A 20,819-nucleotide genomic window follows, 5' to 3' on the forward strand; every position below is an offset into this window, starting at 1 on the left:
AGAGTGTCTCTGCTGGAATGCCCGATATGCTCTCTGTCTTGGTGGTTGGCTCCCAAAGTCTATTTCTTTGAGTTGCACTTTTTGTAGACACTTAATCTAGACTTTTCACTTACAGCCCTCAATCTCAGTCTCAGTTTCTTCAGGTCGTATTGTTTAGTATCTTATACTTTCATAGGCCCAAACTTTTTCCTTCAGTTCACTCCATATCATCCTACTCCTCTCAGTGCCTGTCATTTTTCGGAAAATGCCGAATGTATTATATAGCTACAGTACGTGGTCATATACTATATACTATTACTATATCTATGGTAGTCAAGACTGCATGGTATTGGCTAAGGGCTAATCACATAGATTAAAACAGTAGACTAGCTAATCCAGAAATAGATTCGTACAAATATACCCAACTTTTCTGACAAAAGATGTACATGCAATTCAATCAAGAAAGGATATTCTTTCAAAATGTGTTGAAACAATTGGACATCTATAGTGAAAAAAAAAAAAGAACCTCAACCTAATTATCAAATCTTATTCAAAAGTTAACTCAAAATAGATCATGGATTTAAATGTAAAACATTAAAATATAAAACTATTAGGAAAAATATATAGTAGAAAAATCGTTGGAATCTAGGGAAAGGCAAAAAGTTCTTAAGAGTTCACACCATAAACATATTCCATAAAAGGCAAAATCGATTAGCTAGACATCATCAAAAGTTATAAAATTTATTTAAAGATCTTGTCAAAAATAATGAAACGATAGGCTACAAAGTGGTGAAAATACCTGCAAACCTCATAGCCAACAAAGAACTAGTATCTAGAATGTACCATAAACTCTTTTTTTCATAAACTCTTAAAATTCAATAGTAAAAGAACAATCTAATTAAAAAATGGGCAAACAAATGAAGAGGTATTTCACCAAATATGATATTCATATAGCAAATAAGCACATGAATAGATGTTCGATATTACTAGCCTTTAGGGAAATAGAAATTTAAGCCACAATGAGATAGCAGTATATAAGTACATACATAGCTAAAAAATAATGACATCAGCAAATTGCAGTGAGGATGCGTAGAAACTGGATCACTTATACAGTGCTGGTAGGGGTGTAAAATATACAGCTATTCTGGAAAAGTTTGGCATTTTCTTTAAAATGAAACAAGAACCTACCATATGGCACAGTAATTGCACCCCTGGATATTTGTTCCATGTAAATAAAAACTTGGGTTTACACAAAAACCTGTAAATAATTTTTATGGCAACTTGACTGTAGCCAATAGCTGAAAACAACCCAGATTTCCTTCAATGAGTGAATGGTTAAACTGTGGTACATTCATACCATTGGATACTATTTGGCAAAGAGAGGAACATACTATTGATCCACCCAACAACCTAGATGAATCTCCAGAAGATTATGCCGAGTGAGGAAAAAAAACAAAAAGCAATCGCAAAAGATTACATTGTGTATGATTCAACTTATATAATATTCTTAAAATGACAAAATTATAAATATCAAGACCAGATCAGGGATGTGGGATGGGAAAGGGAAGTTAGTGTAACTATAATGGGTAAAATGAAGGAGGCTTGTGATGATGGAAATGTTTTCTGTCTTGACTGTATAAATGTCAGTATCCTGCTGGTGATATTACACTACAGTTTTGCAAGATGTTACCATGGGGGAGAAACTGAGTAAAGGGCACATCAAAACTCTTTGTATTGTTTTTTTAATTGAATGGAATTTACAATGATTTAAAAATAAAAAATAATTTTTAAAAACTCTAGATACAGCATGGAATATGGATTATAAGATGGTAAGACTGAAATAAGAGATGGTGAGCTAGCTAATGGAGTGAAGGGATGGGTGTGGTTTAGGACTGGGAGGTTGGCGCACTACACTTAGCACAAGCTATTTGTAACTGCTGCTAATAATCTCTCAGATTTGTTTGTTTTCCTCACAAATTAAATTTCCTAAAGAGTAGATGTTTTGCAATGAATGTGAAAACTTTATATATCCTATTGTTTTAAGAACTCTAATTTTATTTGACATGCATGAATGAGAGCTTTGAATTATATTGTACAGAAAAGAATCAGGTTTTGATGTGAGTAAATATCCTCATTTTACCTGTTAATAAGCATTTTCTACATTATGCTTTCGTTAGGCAAATGTAGTATAAATTTAGTGGGATGGAAAAGCATATGTGTGTGTGTCTTTGTATATATGTGTGTGTATATATATGTCTGTGTGTATATATACACATACACACTACATTACATAACACAACATAGAAAACCACACCTTACCCACACACCCACCCCCTCCAATCTTATAAGCAAGTCTCTTTGTACTATAGGGGAAGAGCAGTTCTATCTTGCACCATCAGATTTTGGCTAACTGCCCTCAGACCCATGCAATAGAATATCTAGCACCTAAATATTCCAGTTCATTTCATTAGTGTGCAATGAGAGACGAAATGAGCATCTGGAAATTGCAGCTCTCTCTGAAAGGCATAATTTTCTATTAATTTTAGATGAGAGCTTACTGGCTCTCGAGTAAAATACACTGCTGAATTCTTTCAACCTAAAGAAAAATAAAGGCAGACTTTAACATTTGGGGGAAGATGATAGAGATGATTTAGGTAACTACATATTCTTGGATAATTTCATACATATTCTGACCTGAAAGTGAAGGAAAAGAAAACATAAAATATCACATCATTTATAATGGAGAGAGCTAAATATCACTGCATGTATTTTGTATTGTATTTTCTCCCTCTGCTGGCCAAGTGGCTACATCAACATTAAATAAAAAAGATTTTTTTTCTCTGCACTGTATAATGTGGCTCTAAAACTAGAAATATCTATTGAGAGAAAAATGTCATAAACTTTCTTGTATATTGTTTTCACCTTTAGTGCCCTCAAGCATTTGCTACACTTTCCCCTAAAAATAGAAATAAATAAATAAACATTTTATCCTTAGGAAAGACTTATATTAGCAATGTCTACCTTGGTGTGATTTTAAGCCAATATGCTCCCTGGAAGAGTCAATTCAATTTCACATTTATTGGGTCTACATGTGTCAGGTGTTCTAGGTGCTGGGCACATAAAAATGAATAAAGCAGTGTCCTTCTCCATCTCTCAGGAATACATACCCTGGCAAAGAAGGGAGGTCCATAAACAGTTAAAATTCAACATAAATGCTGCAAGAAAGAATTGTATAAAGTGCCACCGAATTGCAGATGAAGAAAGAATTGGTAGACTGAAGAGTCGGGGAGAGCTACAGGAAAACAAAGAGACAGACAATTGAGATTTGAAGCTTCAAGTATTTTGCCCTGTGTTCTACACTGGGGAGGGTCTTTGGGGATAATAAAACGTAGCCAAAGCTATGGAATGGTGAAATTTTATTTTGGGGTAATGATGACCAGGCACATAAGATAGAGTTAGAATTTGTGGTTGAAGTGGCTGGAGCAGAGGCTGGGAAGGCAGTTTTAGAACAGAAATTTAAGAGCCTAGATAGACACTCTAAGGAGTTGAAACCCTGCCTTGCAGCAAACAAGAGACCACAATTATTTTTAAGCAAGTGTTTTACAGGATTATCTTAGTATATTTGCATTTGTGGCTTGATTTTTTTCATTGTGAAAAGAATTTACGGTTTCAGTAAGAAGGGACAGACTTTAAAAGAGGTTCTTTCTTAAACCACCGCTAATCATAGGAGGTAGGAAGCTGGGACTATGTGTGTATTTAAGGCTGAGATGCAGGTCTTGGCTGCTCCCTCAGTTTATTTACATTCACACTTTGATGACCTAAGGAAATGAATTCATATGAATTTGACAGCAGAAGTGAGGGAGATGGAAGGCATAATTTCTCATAGTAATTCTACAAATGCCTGATGTATAAATAAATATTATAAAATTGAAAGTATGTTATTTCTAATGTGCTAAAGGACAGTTTCAGACTGGTTGATGCATAAGTTGCATTTTACTTTGACTGTAGCATCTCAATTTGCTTCAGAAGTTGCACCTTTTATTCTATGTTGTATTAAAAAATTAAATCTATAACATGCAGATGGAAATGAAGGCAAAGCATTTAAGTTTCTGGTAAATCAACGTTCTATTTCTGAACATGGACTCAAGGTCACTGAGGGTCCTGGGAAGTCTTTTGTTTGTTTTGTACCCTGTAGAAGCAAGAACATGTTATATCCCAAACTGTGAAGATATTATTTTATTTTGCTCCAGATGATTATACCCCTTCCTTCTCTCTCCCTCTCCTTCCCCAACTCCCCTGACAATGGTCTGGTAATGGTCTGTAGCCTGTTAGGAAATAAGCCGCACAGAAGAAGGTGAGGAGCAGGTAAGTGAGCATTACTGCCTGAGCTCTACCTCCTGTCAGATCGGTAGTGGCATTAGATTCTCATAGGACTGTGCATGCAAGGGATCTAGATTTCATGCTCCTTAAGAGATTCTAATGCCTGATTATCTGAGATGGAACTGTTTCATCCCAAAACCATCCCCCCATCCCACCTCATCCATGGAAAAATTATATTCCAGGAAACTGAAACCAGTCCCTGGTGTCAAAAAGGTTGCTGACCACTGCTGTGCTACTGTAAAGGGCATGATTTTGTTTTGGTTTTATGGCTGCATACTATAATGGTATAATGGTATAATGTATGTACCATACTTTCTTTATCCAATCCACTGCTGATGGGCACCTGAGTTGATTCCTTGTCTTTGCTATTGTTAATAGTGCTGTGGTAAATGTACAAGTTCAGGTGTCTTTTTGGTAGAACGATTTATTTTCCTTGGATATATACCTAGTAATGGGATTGCTGGGTTGAATGGTAATTCAACTTTCAGTTCTTTGAGAATTGTCCAAAGTGCTTTCCACAGGGGCTGAACCAATTCACGTTCCCATCCACAGTGTATAAGCATTCCCTTTTCTCGACAACCTCACCAACATGTTATTTTTTGACTTTTTAATAGCCATTTTGACTGGTGTGAAATGGTATCACATTGTGATTTTGATTTATCTAATGATTAGTGATGCTGAAAATTTTTCTTCCTGTTTCTTGGCCATGTGTATGTCTTCTTTTGGTAAGTGTGTATTCGTGTTTTTTGCCCACTTTTTAATGAGGTTTGTTTTTCTTGTTGATTTGTTCGAGTTCCTTCTAGATTCTAGATATTAGTCCTTTGCCCGATGCATAGTTTGTGAGTATTTTCTCCCATTCTGTTGTTTGTCTGCTTACTCTGTTGACAGTTTTTTTTGCTGTACAGAAGCTCTTTAGTTTAATTAGGTCTCAATTGTCAAGTTTTGTTTTTGTTGCATTTGCTTCTAAGGACTTGCTCATAACTTTTTTCCTAGGCCAGTGTCCAGAAAGACATTTCCTAGGTCATCTTCTAGGATTTTTATAATTTGACATCTTACAGTTAAGTATTTAATCCATCTTGGTTAATTTTTGTATTTGGTGAGAGGTAGCTGTCCAATTTGATTCTTCTGCGTATGGTTAGCCATTTATCCCAGCACCACTTATTGAATAGGGTATCCTCTCCCCATTGTTTTATTTTTGTCAAGCTTGTTGAAGATCAGTTGGTTGTAGGTATGCAGCTTTATTCCAAGGGTCTTCATTCTGAAGTATTGGTCTATGTGTCTGTGTACTAGTCCATGTACTAGTACCATGCTCTTTTGGTTACTGTAGCCTTGTAGTACAGTTTGAAGGTGGGTAATGAGATGCTTCTGGCTTTCTTCTTCTTGATGAGGATTGCTTTGGCTATGCAGGCCCTTTTTTGGTTCCATATGAATTACAGGATAGTTGCTTTTTATTCTGTGAAAAATTACCTTGGCAATTTGATAGGAAAAGCATTTCATCTATAAATTGTTTTGTGCTGTGTATTAGTACATTTTCACTCTGTTATAAAGAATACCTAAGACTGGGTAATTTATGAAGGAAAGAGCTTTAATTGACTCACAGTTCCTCATGGCTGGGGAGGCCTTGGGAAACTTACCATCATGGCTGAAGGGGAAGCACACACCTTCTTCACAAGGCAGCAGAAGAGAGAGAGAACAAAGGGAAAAGAGCCACTTATAAAACCATCTGATCTCATGAGAACTCACTCACTATCATGAGAACAGCTTGGGGGAAACCACCCCCATGATCCAATCACCTCCCACCAGATCGCTCCCTCAACACATGGGAGTTACAATTCCAGATGAGATTTGGGTGGGTAGACAAAGCCAAACCATATCAGGCAATATGGCTATTTTAATAATATTGATTCTTCCAATCCATGAGCATGGAATGTTATTCTGTTTATTTGTATTGCCTGTGATTTCTTTCAGCAGTGTTTTGTAGTTCTCCTAATAATGACAAGATTATTTAAAATGGCAAAGTTATGCTTATTGTAATGCCTGAAATTGGGCATTAAACTACTAAAATAATAAAAGTGGCTGAACTTAATTTTTATTGAACATGTCTGTGTGTTTTGGTTTTGAGTGGAAATATTTGGATGCGTAAAAATTTAAAATATAAATAATAAATTAGTACATCTTTATTACATTTACTTTCCTGCCTTTTAGCAAAATGACTGATTTTGTTGGAATAATCAAGATTTTCACATCATTTCCATTCTAACAAGACAATGATATAAAAGATAAAAACTGACATGTGAGGCCGGGCGCGGTGGCTCATGCCTGTAATCCCAGCACTCTGGAAAGCCGAGATGGGTGGATCAGGAGGTCAGGAGATCAAGACCATCCTGGCTAACACGGTGAAACCCCGTCTCTACTAAAAATACAAAAAATTAGCTGGGCTTGTTGGCGGGTGCCTGTAGTCCCAGCTATTCGGGAGACTGAGGCAGGAGAATGGAGTGAACCCGGGAGGCGGAGCTTGCAGTCAGTCGAGATCGCACCACTGCACTCCAGTCTGGGCGACAGAGCAAGACTCCGTCTCAAAAAAAAAAAAGAAAAAAAAACCTGACATGTGATCAGTGTACAAAGTTTACATGTTTTCAGCAATAATGTAAAAGATTGAAAATTTTAAAATTTTTGTATGTGCTTTAAATTTTTCTCTGATATTCAACATTTTCTATTAAAGTCAGAATGCATTATACAAATTATGATTAGTTAATATAAAGATTTTAATCACATATTGAGGAGGATGGGATTTTTATTTGATTTTTCTGAAGTAGTAATTGAACCTTAAGTTACTTTTATGGGGTACAACATGATATTTCAATATATATAAATTGTGAAATTATGAAATCAAATTAATTAACATATTCATATCTCATTTACGTTTCTTAGCAATTTGCAAGTATACATTACTAACTAATGTCACCATGCTGTACAATAGATCTCCAGAACTTACTAATTCTGTCTAATTGAAACTGTACTTTTTACCCCCATCTTTCCATTCCTGCTAACCCCCAGCTCCCGACAGCTATCCTTCTGCTTTCAGCTTCTATTAGTTAGTTTCATATCTAAAAATTACATATTATTTGTCTTTCAATGCATGGCTTATTTCACTTAGCATAAATTCACCCAGGTTTATTCATGTCATCGCAAATGACAGGATTTTTTTCTTTTTAAAGGCTGAATAGTATTCAGTTTTGTATAAGTGCCACATTTTCTTTATTCATTCATCCCCTGATGGGCACTCAGGTTGATTCTGTATCTTGGTAAATGTGAATAGTGCTGCAATGAACATGGGAATGCAGATTATCTTTTTGACTTACTGATATTACATCTTTTGAATAAATACACAAAAGTGGCATTGCCAGATCATATGGTAGCTCTATTTTTAATTGTTAAGGAAATCTCCATACTGTTTTTTTACAGTGGTCATGCTAATTTACATTCCCATCAAAAATGAATAAGTTTCCTTTTGCTCTACACCTAACCTTATTAACTTTTAAGATACAAACAACCAGATTTGTAATTCTAGGGTTCAATGTCCAATTAATTGATAATGGAAAAAAGTAGTGTTAGGCTTATGCTTATATTTTACTAACCCACGTATGTACAAATTTGGGTAGTGTGATTTATTTAATATTGACAAATTGTTCTCAGCCTCCATTGTAACTTTTAGGAATAGCACTCTAATACATGAGTATTTAGAACTACCAATTGGAATGCCCCAAAAAGGAGCAAGGAAATGGATACTTGGCACTGCTGGGAAAAAATACTTTGTTAAGCAAGAATCTCTTCCCTTTGTGCCATCTAAGAGGATGCATTTGACAAGTTAATTAATTTGACTTTTTTGTTGTTAAACTAAGCACTTTCAGGCTGTACTGTAGGCAGCAGCATAACCCATAAACCTTCATGACATTTGGATGCGGCTTTTTTTGCCCTGAATAGTGTTAGTTATAAGGATTAATATTTGGGATTATATATTGGGCTCTGTTAGCCTTGAGCACCAGATTCCAATGGCAGGTGGCCTCTATGTCTTTAATGAATTTTTCTGAATATGTGTTTATAATATGCAGGCCATCTAAAGCACAGGGCTCAACTAAGCAGCATCTCTAGCCAGCTCTATAGGTGGGACTACTGGCATGATTCAGGGGAGTCTTGTATAATTTATGTTTTGATTCTACATCATTTTCATTCAGATTTTCCTCAATTCCTTAGTATCTACACATATTTTCAAGTGCATGAGATTTTGGAATTGTTTCCTGAGTCAACTTTTTTGGCATAGTTTTCTCCTCTCCTATTCTTAGTTGGGTGGGAAATACAAAGTGGAGCAGAGGTCACTGTGCAAAGTACATAATACCATAGGGTAAGGAATTTTTACTTACATGGTGTAACTATTTTTATGTATATCTATAAACTATTTATAGTGTTTCAAATAATGCCATTATGAGTTAGAATGACTTTTGAATAAATTTGTTGTTTGAAAATTGGCCATTTTATAAGAGTGAGTCTTCACTGAGGCTGAAGGCAGTCAGAAAAGATATATAAAAAGGTGCATCTTTGGAATTAAGCAATGAGAGGCAATTGGAAAAATCAGTACAAGGTCACAGAAAATTAACACTAAGAAATAACATTCAGAGAAATTAATATCTCAGATCTGGTGGTCAGTCAGAGGAGAGGAACCTCCACAATTAAGTAGAGAATTATATTTGGGGTAAAAGGGAACGTTTGTGAATTTGTCATACCCATCACCCAGAGAAAATGCTATTATGTTTATGATGGCAGAAACTGCCATACTTAGGAGTTAGTTTCTGCTGTTTTGCAGATGAAGTTTGAGCCAGTGACTGACAGTGCTGCAATTATTAAACACAAAACCCAAAATTTGTTATAACTAGAAGAGGCATGGGAAGCTATACAATCTGTTTCCTTCAGTTCACACGTTAGGTATTTCTCCTTTAATAGGGTTTTTTGTTTGTTTTTCTTTTTTCTTATTTTAATCAATACATGTTATCTATACATATTTATGAGGCACATGTGATATTTTGATACGTGCATACAATGTGCAACAATCAAATCAGGGTATTTAAGACATCCATCACCTCGAACATTTATCATTTCATTGTGTAGGGAACATTTCAAATCCTCTCTTCTAGCTATTTTGAAATATGCAGTATATGGTTGTTAACTGTGGTCACCCTACTGTGCTGTTGAAGACTGGAACTTATTTCTTACTCCTAGCTGTGTGTTTGTACCCATCAACCTCTTTTCATCCCCCTCTCACCCTTCACAGCCTCTGATAACTGTCATTCTACTCTAATAGGCTTCAATTGATTACTTCTGAGTTTATTTAATAGCTACGTATTATTTTTGTAAATTTTACTTTTGTAATTCTCAGTGAGTCAGAAATAGTTATTTTAACTGTGCTTCTGTGTTAGCAAATAGTAAAGGGTTTTATTTTTATAAACTAAATATCTCAATTCCAAATTTGTGTTATCTCTAAATCTTATGTATCTGTTGAAGGTTTTTCTGTTTTTCACTCTTTGTTTTAAAAATAATTGATACTTTCTCTCTCCTAGCGGCAGTAAAATCTCAGGATGCAGAAAACACTCCACAGCTGAGATAGGAAAAGCTAGTTAAAAATTGCTGTGAAATCTTTAAAATAATAAATGGCAACAAATATGTTTATAAGGAAATTGAGAAGGGAAATTTTGATAAAGTCGCAGAGTTGGTTGAAATTTTAGCAGAGATATCTGTATCGCAAGTAATGAAAGAGAAGATAAAGAAGATAAATAACATGTCAAAGTATTATTTTATCAAAAATCCTGTGACAGTTTGATAAGTAAATATTGCGGCACTAACGTTTTATGAAACAAAGTTATAGCTTGGATTAAAACCTCAGGAAATGTCTCGTCTCTTTCCCTGTGTCTTGGGCGAAGCAAGAATTGACCGTGGTTTTATTTTTATTTTGTTTGTATTTGTTTGTTTGTTTGTTTATTTATTTCGAGATGAAATCTTGCTCCATTGCCCAGGCTGGAGTGCAGTGGCACGATCTCGGCTCACTGCAACCTCCGCCTCCCTGGGTGCAAGCAATTCTCCTGTCTTAGCTTCCCGAGTAGCTGGGACTACACGCACCTGCAACTACACGCACCTGCCACCATGCCTGGCTAATTTTTGTATTTTTAGTAGAGACAGGGTTTCACCTTGTTGGTCAGGCTGGTCTCGAAGTCCTGACCTCAGGTGATCCACCCACCTTGGCCTCCCAAAGTGCTGGGATTACAGGCGTGAACCACCACACCTGGCCAGTTGTTTTATTTTTAGGTTAAGTTCCTCCTCGTTGTATTGGCCTTAAGGCTTATATGCATGGCTAATGGGGCAAAACAGGGCTTGAATATTTAAGGAGAGAATATGCACTTGCAAACCTCACTAATCCCCTACTTTTCCTGTTCTTTTTTTTTTTTTTTTTCTCCTGAGACGGAGTCTGGCTCTGTCGCCCAGGCTGGAGTGCGGTGGCGGGATCTCGACTCACTATAAGCTCCGCCTCCCGGGTTCATGCCATTCACCTGCCTCAGCCTCCCAAGTAGCTGGGACCACAGGCGCCCGCCACCACGCCTGGCTAATTTTTTTTTTTTTTTTTTTTTTTTGCAGAGATGGGGTTTCGCCATGTTAGCCAGGATGGTCTCAATCACCTGACCTCGTGATCCGCCCGCCTCGGCCTCCCAAAGTGCTAGGATTACAGGCGTGAGCCACCGCGACCGGCCTCCTGTTCTTTTTAATCTCAGTGTGACATTACCATTTGTCCAATTGCTCAGTCCACCCAGAAACTCTATAGTTAATTTAATCTCCTTTTCCCCATATCCATAATCAAGCATTTGTTCTGGTAATTGTTAAATAGCTCCCTAATCCACTAGTATGTCTTGACTTTCTCTACTTCTACCTTAATTCAGGTGCCATCACTCATTATTAATCAAGATTTATCCAGGACCTACTTTGTGGCAAGCATCATATTAGGCAGTGGGCATGCAAAGATGCATAAATCACAGCCCCTGCACGTGACAGTCCCAAACTCTCCATCTCTCTGATTTAAAACAAAATATATTTAAAATATAGATGAGAAGGAAAGGAGGAAATTGTATGATATTAGTGGGATTTCTGTTGATTTCCCAAAGGCTTATTGAGACAGCATCCTAATTAGTTTTATTATCTGTAGAGTCTCTCACCTCAAGACATTCTTCAGACTATAATGGGGTGCCTATGCAAGATGCAAACCTCTTCAGGGCAACCTCCTAAAATTCTTCAATGGGTCCCTATGTAATGAATAAATTACTGGGTTGGTGCACAAGTAATTGCAGTTTTGGCCATTATGTTTAATACTGAGCAAGGTGACATGAAGCTTTCCAGGGTCTTGTTAGGTTTTCTTCTCTGTCCTTAACTCTAATACTATCCCACTCTAATAATATGCAACTATCTCAAATTTCTCACATTTTCTATGCTTCCTCCTTGGCACACATTGTTTTCTCTTCTCAAAAGCGCATTCCTTGTCCCTTTCTGCAGACTCTGTATGACCCACTTTAGTTTATTTCCTCTGAACCCTTTCTCTGTCCCTTCTCACATGCTGAAAAGGACGATCACCTTCTCTTCTGAGCTTACTTGTCACGTCTAAGATAATTAATTACTTTTTGCCTATTTCACTCACCCACTTGGTGAATATTTTATTCATTTAAAACAATTCCAGAATTTGGGATAACACCTAGAACATAATAGACGCTTAATACAAATTGCAGCAATAATAACACTCAAATTCATGTAGAAATTTTGAACACATTTCAATCTCATTCTTATGATTTTAAAAAGCCTATTTTTTACATGTAATATTTTTGTTGAGCTATATACTTGTTATGCCTGTTATTTGTTACTGTTTTTAAATTTAGCTATAATTTTGATATCTAACATTTTATGTCATCTATTAAATCTTGACAAGTATATCCAATTTAATGAGCTAAAGTTGAAATAAATAAATCTAGCATGTATTTTAGATATTAGGACATTAATGCAGTCTTATTATAAGCTTTACCACAGGAAAATCTCAGAAATTAATACAGGCAATGTAAGAATGCCAAACAAAGCATTCTCTTTGGTAGAAGGAAACCAGAATAAGTGAGAAATTGCCCAAAAAGAAAAGGGCAGGGTTGATGCTTACATTTATTGCTATCCTTGAACTCCTCACAAGTAATGTGAAGGGGACGTGCATGAAATTGTTTCTCTAACCTACTTAATCATATTTCTTATAAATATCAAAGTCCTAGCCTTGGTGTAAGACAAATAAGCTTGCAAACTGAGATATAGGTACTAGATGCAGATCACTGACACAATATCAGGCAGTCTAGTCAGGGGATAGAAAACACACCAGTGATTTAAATAGAGAAAATCTAATATGAAAAATTTAATATAAAAAAGAATTAACTAGGCATAAAATTATTAAGTAGGTAACCAATGGGGAAATAGAAAATAAAGCAAACAAAAAACCCCCCAAGTTATCAGAAAATTGCTACCACCACTAGAGAATAGAGGAACAAGCTCAGAGTAATATAAAACATAGGAATTTAGAGAAGGGATGCCTGAGACTGGGGCCCAGACCTCTTGGCATTCACTTGCATCTATGGGAAGAACTGTTGCTGCTGGGATAAAGAAGTACTGCTGGCATGACAGCAACTAGAACAGCAATCAGGGAGGATGAAGGCAGGAAAGACTGTCTTTCTCATTCCTCCAGCCTTGCAGGCTCACTCTGTTCACCCCAGTTGAACGCCTAACAGGAAGCCAGATGGAAAAACACACATGTGTTTGCAGAGTCCCAGGCCAGCATCAGGAAACTGGGTTTAGAAATGTGGGCTTGGGCCAAGAGTGGTGGCTCACACCTATAATCCTAGCACTTTGGAAAGCTGAGATGGAAGAATCACTTGAGCCCAGGAGTTTGAGAGCAGCCCAGGCAATATAGCGAGACCCCCATCTCTACAAAACATTAAAAAATGAGGTGGGCATGATGGTGCATACCTGAAGTCCCAGCTACTGAGGAGGTTGAGCCAGGAGGATCGCTTGATCCCAGGAGTTTGAGGCTATGGTGAGCTATGATCATGCCACTGCACTCCAGCCTGGGTGACAGAGTAAGACCCTGTCTCAAAAAAAAAAAAAAAAAGTGTGGATTTGGAGAGGAGAGGTAATAGCCTAATAATCTGCCTGCATGCTTTGATGAAACTGGTGGTAGAACAAATGTGTTATGGAATGAATATATGTTAATGTGCCTCAGAGCTCTTGCACACTGCTAGCCTCTTTCTGTCCAGTGGCTACCAAGTGGCTGCCCTCACCTGTCCACAGCCAAGAGTATGTCCCTGCTGTGCAGCCCAGGCTTGACTCTGAACATTGCGTTCATACTCACTACACTGTACTCACAGCCAGCTCTCTAGAACATGCCAGCCTAACACAAACCAAGCACTTCTCATGGTTCTTGGATAAAGAAATAATCTGGCTAGTGGAGCCAGAAAAGTGACTGTAAGAGCTAAATCAGTCATGGGTTATTAATTTAGGGTTCAATGATTTCTGAATTAATGAAAATAAAGGGAAAAACTAACATAATAAACTATTATCAAACATGTTCCTGTCCTGAAGAAATATTAACATTAGCAATAATTTTCATCTTCTCCTAGAGATGGAAAAGGGGAAGAGGGACATACACACTTAAGTCTCCAAAAAAATATTAAATCCCACACTAGCAAAATGAGATAGTGGATGGATAATCCACAAATGGGAAGGAAAAGCAGGCTTTTAAACTCCATTTCAATTGAATCACTTTTTAAAAAAAATCACTGTTCTTCTCCATCTTTGTATATTTATTTGTTATTTGAGAGTAAGAAATCACCCAGCTAAGAATCAAATCAATACCTGTCTTACAAAACAACTTAACCTTGAGTACTGCTAATGTTTCTACGAGCCTCCTTTAAGCTAGTTAAAACTGCCAGGCAGTCATGAAAATTAATACAAGCTCACTATCATTGAGACATGAAGAAGGCATAACAAGCCTAAAGAAATAGGATAAATGATATCACACTCGTGCTTATAAACATTCAGTAAAAGTCATTTAAAGATTTTTACTATCTGATTGTAACTTAACTTTCCAGTTTCATCTTATATCGCTTTTCCAAGGTCTTCTATGCACTAACACCCTGAATTACTCAATGTATTACAATTGAAATGCAGTATGTTCTTGTTTTTCCCTATGACCAGAAGGCCTTTCTATCCCTCCTCCCTCCTGCTTGGTGAAATCCTTTTACATCTTCATCATTACTCCCCTGAAAGCAACTCCACTATGAAGACTGACATTATTTTCTCCTTCACTCTTTGGTGAGACTCATGTAGCATTAATTTCTTTGTAATTATTACATTTCTCAAATGTAAGATGTCATTGATTGTAACACACCCCATTACTTTGTATACCACTATGAAAGAGAAATGCTTCACATTGAACTAGGATCAATTTTATGGAGCATCTTGATTTCAGAGGTGGTAAGAATGTAAATAAAAGGTGTATTTTAAAATGTGGTCGTTGTATACGGAACTGTCTTTCTTGCTAGATTGCTCAGTTGTGAGCTCCATGGCAGCAAGAAACAGGACTCAATCCTATTTTGTCCCTAACATCAAGAATACTATTGAACTCATAGCAGATCCTTCAATAAATATTTGTCAAAACTAGGATGGAAATAAAACTATTAGCAACACCTATTTAGCCTTGGCTTTGTTCTATGATGACAGCTGATAACGTGCATGGTCCAAATAAGTGATAATCATAAGACTCAAACTTTTCTTGCAAACCTTCAAAAAATAGTTGTATTTGCAGGATGACTAGGCAGTTATATATGTAGCTTAATTTTAATAGAAATGGGAAGGCCCATGCTCCCCAATCAGCCATTTGCTATTTATTGTTGCCTGAAAATCCCACCCTTAGGAATTCCTTCCCTTGTAACACAATGTACAGTTTCCTGAGGGGAAATCTCATTAAGCTTTATCAGACGGCATCACTATTTGAAATAGTTCACCAGGTTCCTCTCCAGCAACAACAACAAAAAAAACCAACTTAAAAATAATTCTGATAAAATAGAGTCCTTCAAATTTATTTTTAGTATTTCCCAAGGAAGGCAGATTTGGAGAAGAGGTTTGAGAGATAAGGACAAGAGGACACTGGCTTCAGCAGCAGCTCAGGAGGTAGAAGTGGAGACTGGCAAGACAGCAGGAGGCAAAATCAACTTCGATAAGAAACTGTCCTTGGCCAGAATGCTACCTTTCCGAGAAATAATATTTTTATTTCTCTTCTTTTCCACTCTATGGTCCTTTTCATTATTTCTGTTAATCGTTTCTATTCTGTCCTCTTGTCATTTACAACACTTACTTACTTTGTTTTAATGCATATTGCTCCATGACATTCATTTAGAACTTATCTTTTCAATGCTTCTCCTCTCCTTTCTCGGTCACCATTTCTCAAGCTTCTGAATGTTTTCTACTTTCCTTCATGTTAGTCTCCTAGCTTAAGAACTCTACCTGAGAATTAAGTGCATGACAATTTGATAATGCACGTATCTCTGGAATTTTTTTAGCTTTTTCCTCGTCCTGAGTCCCACTGTTAGTGTTCTCTGCATCAACTTGAACTCCACTGGCTCTGTTTTCAGTGACATGGGGAGCAACCTCTCAAGTCAAACTATGTCCTCTGGGAAAAAAATGTGGACTTTCTCTTTTTTATTCCACATATATGTTCTTTTCTATTTTTTCTTTTAGTCGTTACAGCTATGACTAAGCTATTGGACTAAATATGCCCTTTGATGTCATGTAATTGGCTTAAAATATTGTTTCTGCACCTGTGCATTTTGTTTCTCCTCTCCATATTTAAAACATTCACATTAAAAATACCCTGTTGTTTACCTTTGGCAGACCTATGTATCAGCTTAAACCTCTCTAGTTAGGGAAAAGGCTCCCCGCAGATGTCTCAGACACAGCCAGTGGAATGCACCCATCAATATCAAGAATTAACACCTTGCATTATATGAGACTGCAAACTTTTTCTTAGTGCTTTTACTTATAGTTTTTATTTTCACCTTATTCTTGTGTAGCTGAAAATTATGACATTGCTAGTGCCTTTTTAGTCATTCATTTTTGTCTTTTCTGGCAGTCATTCCATTTCTGAATAGCATTCATGTAGTTTTTATCACTATAATTCTGCATAATCAAACCAGCAATTTGGTGAATTTTTTTATGAACTATATTTCTTTCAAAACATCCTTTATTATCCCACTTCTAAAACTTCTATTTAATCTTCAGAAGTTGAATTACTGCCAACATGTCTTTCAGAGTTATCCCCAGTAATTTCATAATGATAGTTCTCCCAATGTGATCACTAGGTAAACACTCTGTGACTTCTTTCCTTTAATACGTCTCTTGACAAGGCACCGTCATCCTTTGGAAGATTATTAAGTTTCCTTTTCTGCTGTCTTCCTCTATGAGGCTGCTTCTGTTCACCTCTCCCCAGCCCCAAGTCTGACACATTTCTCTTAGTGAATCTTTGGGAATCAACAACAGCTATCATTCAAATACTGGGAAGTCTTTTTTTTTTTTTTGAGACGGAGTCTTGCTCTGTGGCCCAGGCTGGAGTGCAGTAGTGCAATTTCAGCTCACTGCAACCTCTGCCTCATGGGTTCAAGTGTTTCTCTTGCCTCAGCCTGCCGAGTAGCTGGGACTACAGGTGCACGCCACCATGCATGGCTAATTTTTTTTTTTTGTATTTTAGTAGAGATGGGATTTCACTAGTTGGCCAGTCTGTTCTCGAACTCCTGACCCTGTGATCCACCCGCCTTGCCTTCCCAAAGAGCTGGGATTACAGGGATGAGCCACTATGCCTGGCCCATTTAAAGCCTTTAATACGTCTCTTGACAAGTCACCATCATCCTTTGGAAAATTATTAAGTTTCCTTCTCTGCTGTCTTCCTCTCTGAGTTTGCTTCTGTTTACCTATCCCCAACCCCAAGTCTGACATTTCTCTTATTGAATCTTTGGGAATCAACAACAGTTATATTCAAATATTGGGAAGGCTTTTAAACATTTCTCACTTTATTTTTTTTCTGTAACTTTTGTTTTCTCCCCTTCTTGGGTATTAACTATTCACTTTCTCCCCTAGGCAGAGTTCTAGCATGGCTCCTAAGATTCCTTCCCCTGTTGTACATACCCTGTACAATCTTCTCCCCTTGAATTCAGTATACCTGTGACTATGTGGGATATGATTTAGTGATGTGGCTAAGTAATGGCAAAAGGGATTTTGTTGATATAATTATAGTCTATTCAAAAGGGAGATTGGCTAGGTGTACCTGATCAAACAGATAAGCTCTTACAAGAACAAGTGGCCAGGTGCAGTGGCTCACACTTTTAATCCCAGCACTTTGGAAGCCCAGGTGGGAGGATTACTTGAGGCCAGAAGTCCCAACCTGCAATGAGCTATGATCCTCCCATCACTGCACTCCAGTCTGGGTGACAGAGTGAAACCGTGTCTCAAAAATTAAAAATAAAAAAAGTAAAGAAACAAAAAGCCACAGCAGATGATCTCCTGCTGGCCTTGGAGACACAACATGCTATGTTGTGGGAAAGGCCATATGGTAGAAACTCCAGGCAGCTTCAAAGAGATGAGTGACCTCTCCACTGACAGTCAGCAAGAACACTGGATCTCAGTCCTACAAACATGAGGAACTGAATTCTGCGAACAACCAAGGAGCTAGGAAAAGGACCCTGAACTCCAGATGAGAAGTCAGTCTGGCTCACACTTTCATTTAAGCCTTGTAAAATTCTGCACAGAGAACCTAGCTGTAGGGTACCTAGAATTCTGACCTGCAGAACCTAAGTTGGTGATAGTTTGTTTCCAAATAATGGAAATAGCGAACAAACAAAAAGTATTCTTTTCTTCTCCTTTTGGTGACTCATCTCTTCTGGTGACTACTCATTGTCTTAACTACAATCTCTTGAGAGCAAAATGCCTCAAGCCCTACCAGTATTTGTCCTCTCTGTTGGGTGGGTTTGTTTTTCTCTACTCTGATATTCTGACCTTCTGACTTTACTTGGTCTATTTGCTCTTCCCCTCCTGGAGATTTTTTGTTGTTGTTGCAATTTTTAAAGTAATAGACTTAACCTAATCCGCTTATTTGCTTTCTCTCATAAGAAACAGTCCTTTGGCCTACTTCTCATTAGTTAGTGGAGTTGCATTCAAAAGCAAACCTGCTGTGATAACATACTTCCTGATGTTCCAATGAAATTGATTCACCCATTCATTTACTATTTTATTGATAGTTTTCATTCAGCAGTTAGAATGACAACCTAAAATGTCAAGTAGTCTCTTAGGCACTGTTGTTACAAAGATAAACAAGACAAAGACTTCAGTTCTAAAATACTCATGTTATAGGGGAGATAGGGTGGTTGCCAGAATCAAATAAAATATTAAATAGGACATTAAAAATTATACAAGTTAAAGACAATACTACTTAGAATAAAATCTAAATATATACACACATAAAAGAACAAAGAATTTAAGGCATGTATGGGACTAATGGTAAATCAGTTAAAGATAAAAGGAGGGAGAATATGGATTCAGTGTAGTATTTTATTTTCAAAATATCAACTGGAATTTTGTTTTTCTTTAAAGCCATTATATCATGTTGTAAGCAACTATTATATGTAGATCAATGTATCAGGCATTTGGGAATGAGTAGTAAGGAGTTGCCAGGATGTAGGAACACAATCTTGCCCTCTAAAAGTGGACTCTCCATTTTCTGCATAATGATCACATTGCCTATTCTTATATCCTCTAGAGTGCCTTTCCTCATCCAATGAACAAATATGCACAATGGTCCAGGCCCAGACCAAGAGCATAGAGTTGGTGGGGAGCAGCACATCTTTGTTTCATTTTCTGTCAACAAGCACAATTTGACCTGCAGCATCCTGTAAAGGCAGAAGGTGTGCAAATTACCATAGCCCTAGGATATGCAGTTAAGCATGAAGTCAGCTAAATGGATGTCATTGAATCTGGGTAAGACACACTCCAGCCTGAACAGAAAACAAATACGTTTTATACGAATAGTGTGAATTTTCCATGGAAATGAGAAAAGGGAATTCCTAGGAGAACATATTTTCCTAGCCTATTTATTTTTGCCCTGTAGGAAGACGGTAATAGGAGATATTTTAATAACATTGTACACTCAAAAAGGCAGTGCTATTTTTGAATGGTAATATAGTATTTTTTTGCTGGAGTCATAATCAACGTCTGACTTTCAAAATATGTACATCATCTTGAAGCCAGATTGGCCATGATGTTTACATGTCTTTGAGCACCATTTATGCAGTTGAAAGGTAATATGGCGAGTTATAGATGTTTATGCCCGATAGAGTAGACAGACTCATGTAACATCTGTGAGGAAATGTGAAATCACATAGATGAAAAAAGGTCATTTTGCACAGCAATTGTATCCTAGGTGTCTTAGGTTGTTTTGTGCTGCTGTAACAGCATACCTGAGAGTGGGTAATTTACAAAAACAAACAAACTAACAAAAAACCAGAAATTTATTTTCTCACAGTTCTAGAGGATGAGAAGTCCAACATCAGAACTCTGGCATCTGGTATCAGCCTTCTTATGGCATCCTCCTATAGTGGATGGCAGAAGGCAAGTGGGAACAAACATTGTGTCCTTACATGGCAGAATAATGAAAGAGAGAAAAACCAGTCCTGCAAACCTTTTTTATAATGTCATTAATCCATTTATGAGGGCACAGCCCTCACGATGTAAACACATTCCGTTAGGTCCCACCCACCGACACTGTTGCATTAGGAATTAAACCTCAACATGAGTTTTGGAGGAGGCAAAAACATTCAAACCATAGTACTGGTAACAATTTTTATGTAGATATCTATTCTTAACTGTTCAATGTGGAAAATGCTAATGCCTTTTTCCTCTTCCAACCTAGTATGTTACCAACAAAACTGTTATATGAATAGTTTCATTTAGGCAATCCTAAAGTCTAAAAATGCATTTTAAATATTGTACAATAAAAATCCATAGTAAAAGTTTTTAAAAATCCTACTTTATCAATTATTTGACATAGCCAAGTTTTAGTCACAAGAAAAAATATTACAACCTTCTGAAACTAAATATAATTGGGATCTGCCTCATTAAAGTTAGGGCACTGTTGTTAGACTCTGCACAGTGGTCCCTTTTTAAACACTAGATGCAAGTCTGTTTATTCAATAAAGGTGGTTATTAACTTCTCATGGACAAACAGGACTAAAAATCTTCACAGAATGTAATGGGAACCGAAAAGCCCCAGCCATGGAGAAAAAATTGCAAACTAAAAAATC

At 36.9% G+C, this 20,819-nt stretch overlaps 1 long non-coding RNA gene across 1 annotated transcript in view; it reads right to left on the minus strand.

Moving 5' to 3' along the window:
• The window catches only part of LOC129030725 (uncharacterized), a 78,684-nt gene extending 58,507 nt beyond the window's left edge, over window positions 1-20,177 (minus strand). The window contains exon 1 of the long non-coding RNA XR_008500741.1: window positions 20,040-20,177. This is a non-coding gene — a long non-coding RNA (uncharacterized LOC129030725). The remainder of the gene's footprint in view (window positions 1-20,039) is intronic.
• Window positions 20,178-20,819: the final 642 nt, after the last annotated feature.

This window comes from Pongo pygmaeus, chromosome 12, assembly GCF_028885625.2.
Source record: "Pongo pygmaeus isolate AG05252 chromosome 12, NHGRI_mPonPyg2-v2.0_pri, whole genome shotgun sequence".
NCBI classification, from domain to species: domain Eukaryota; kingdom Metazoa; phylum Chordata; class Mammalia; order Primates; family Hominidae; genus Pongo; species Pongo pygmaeus.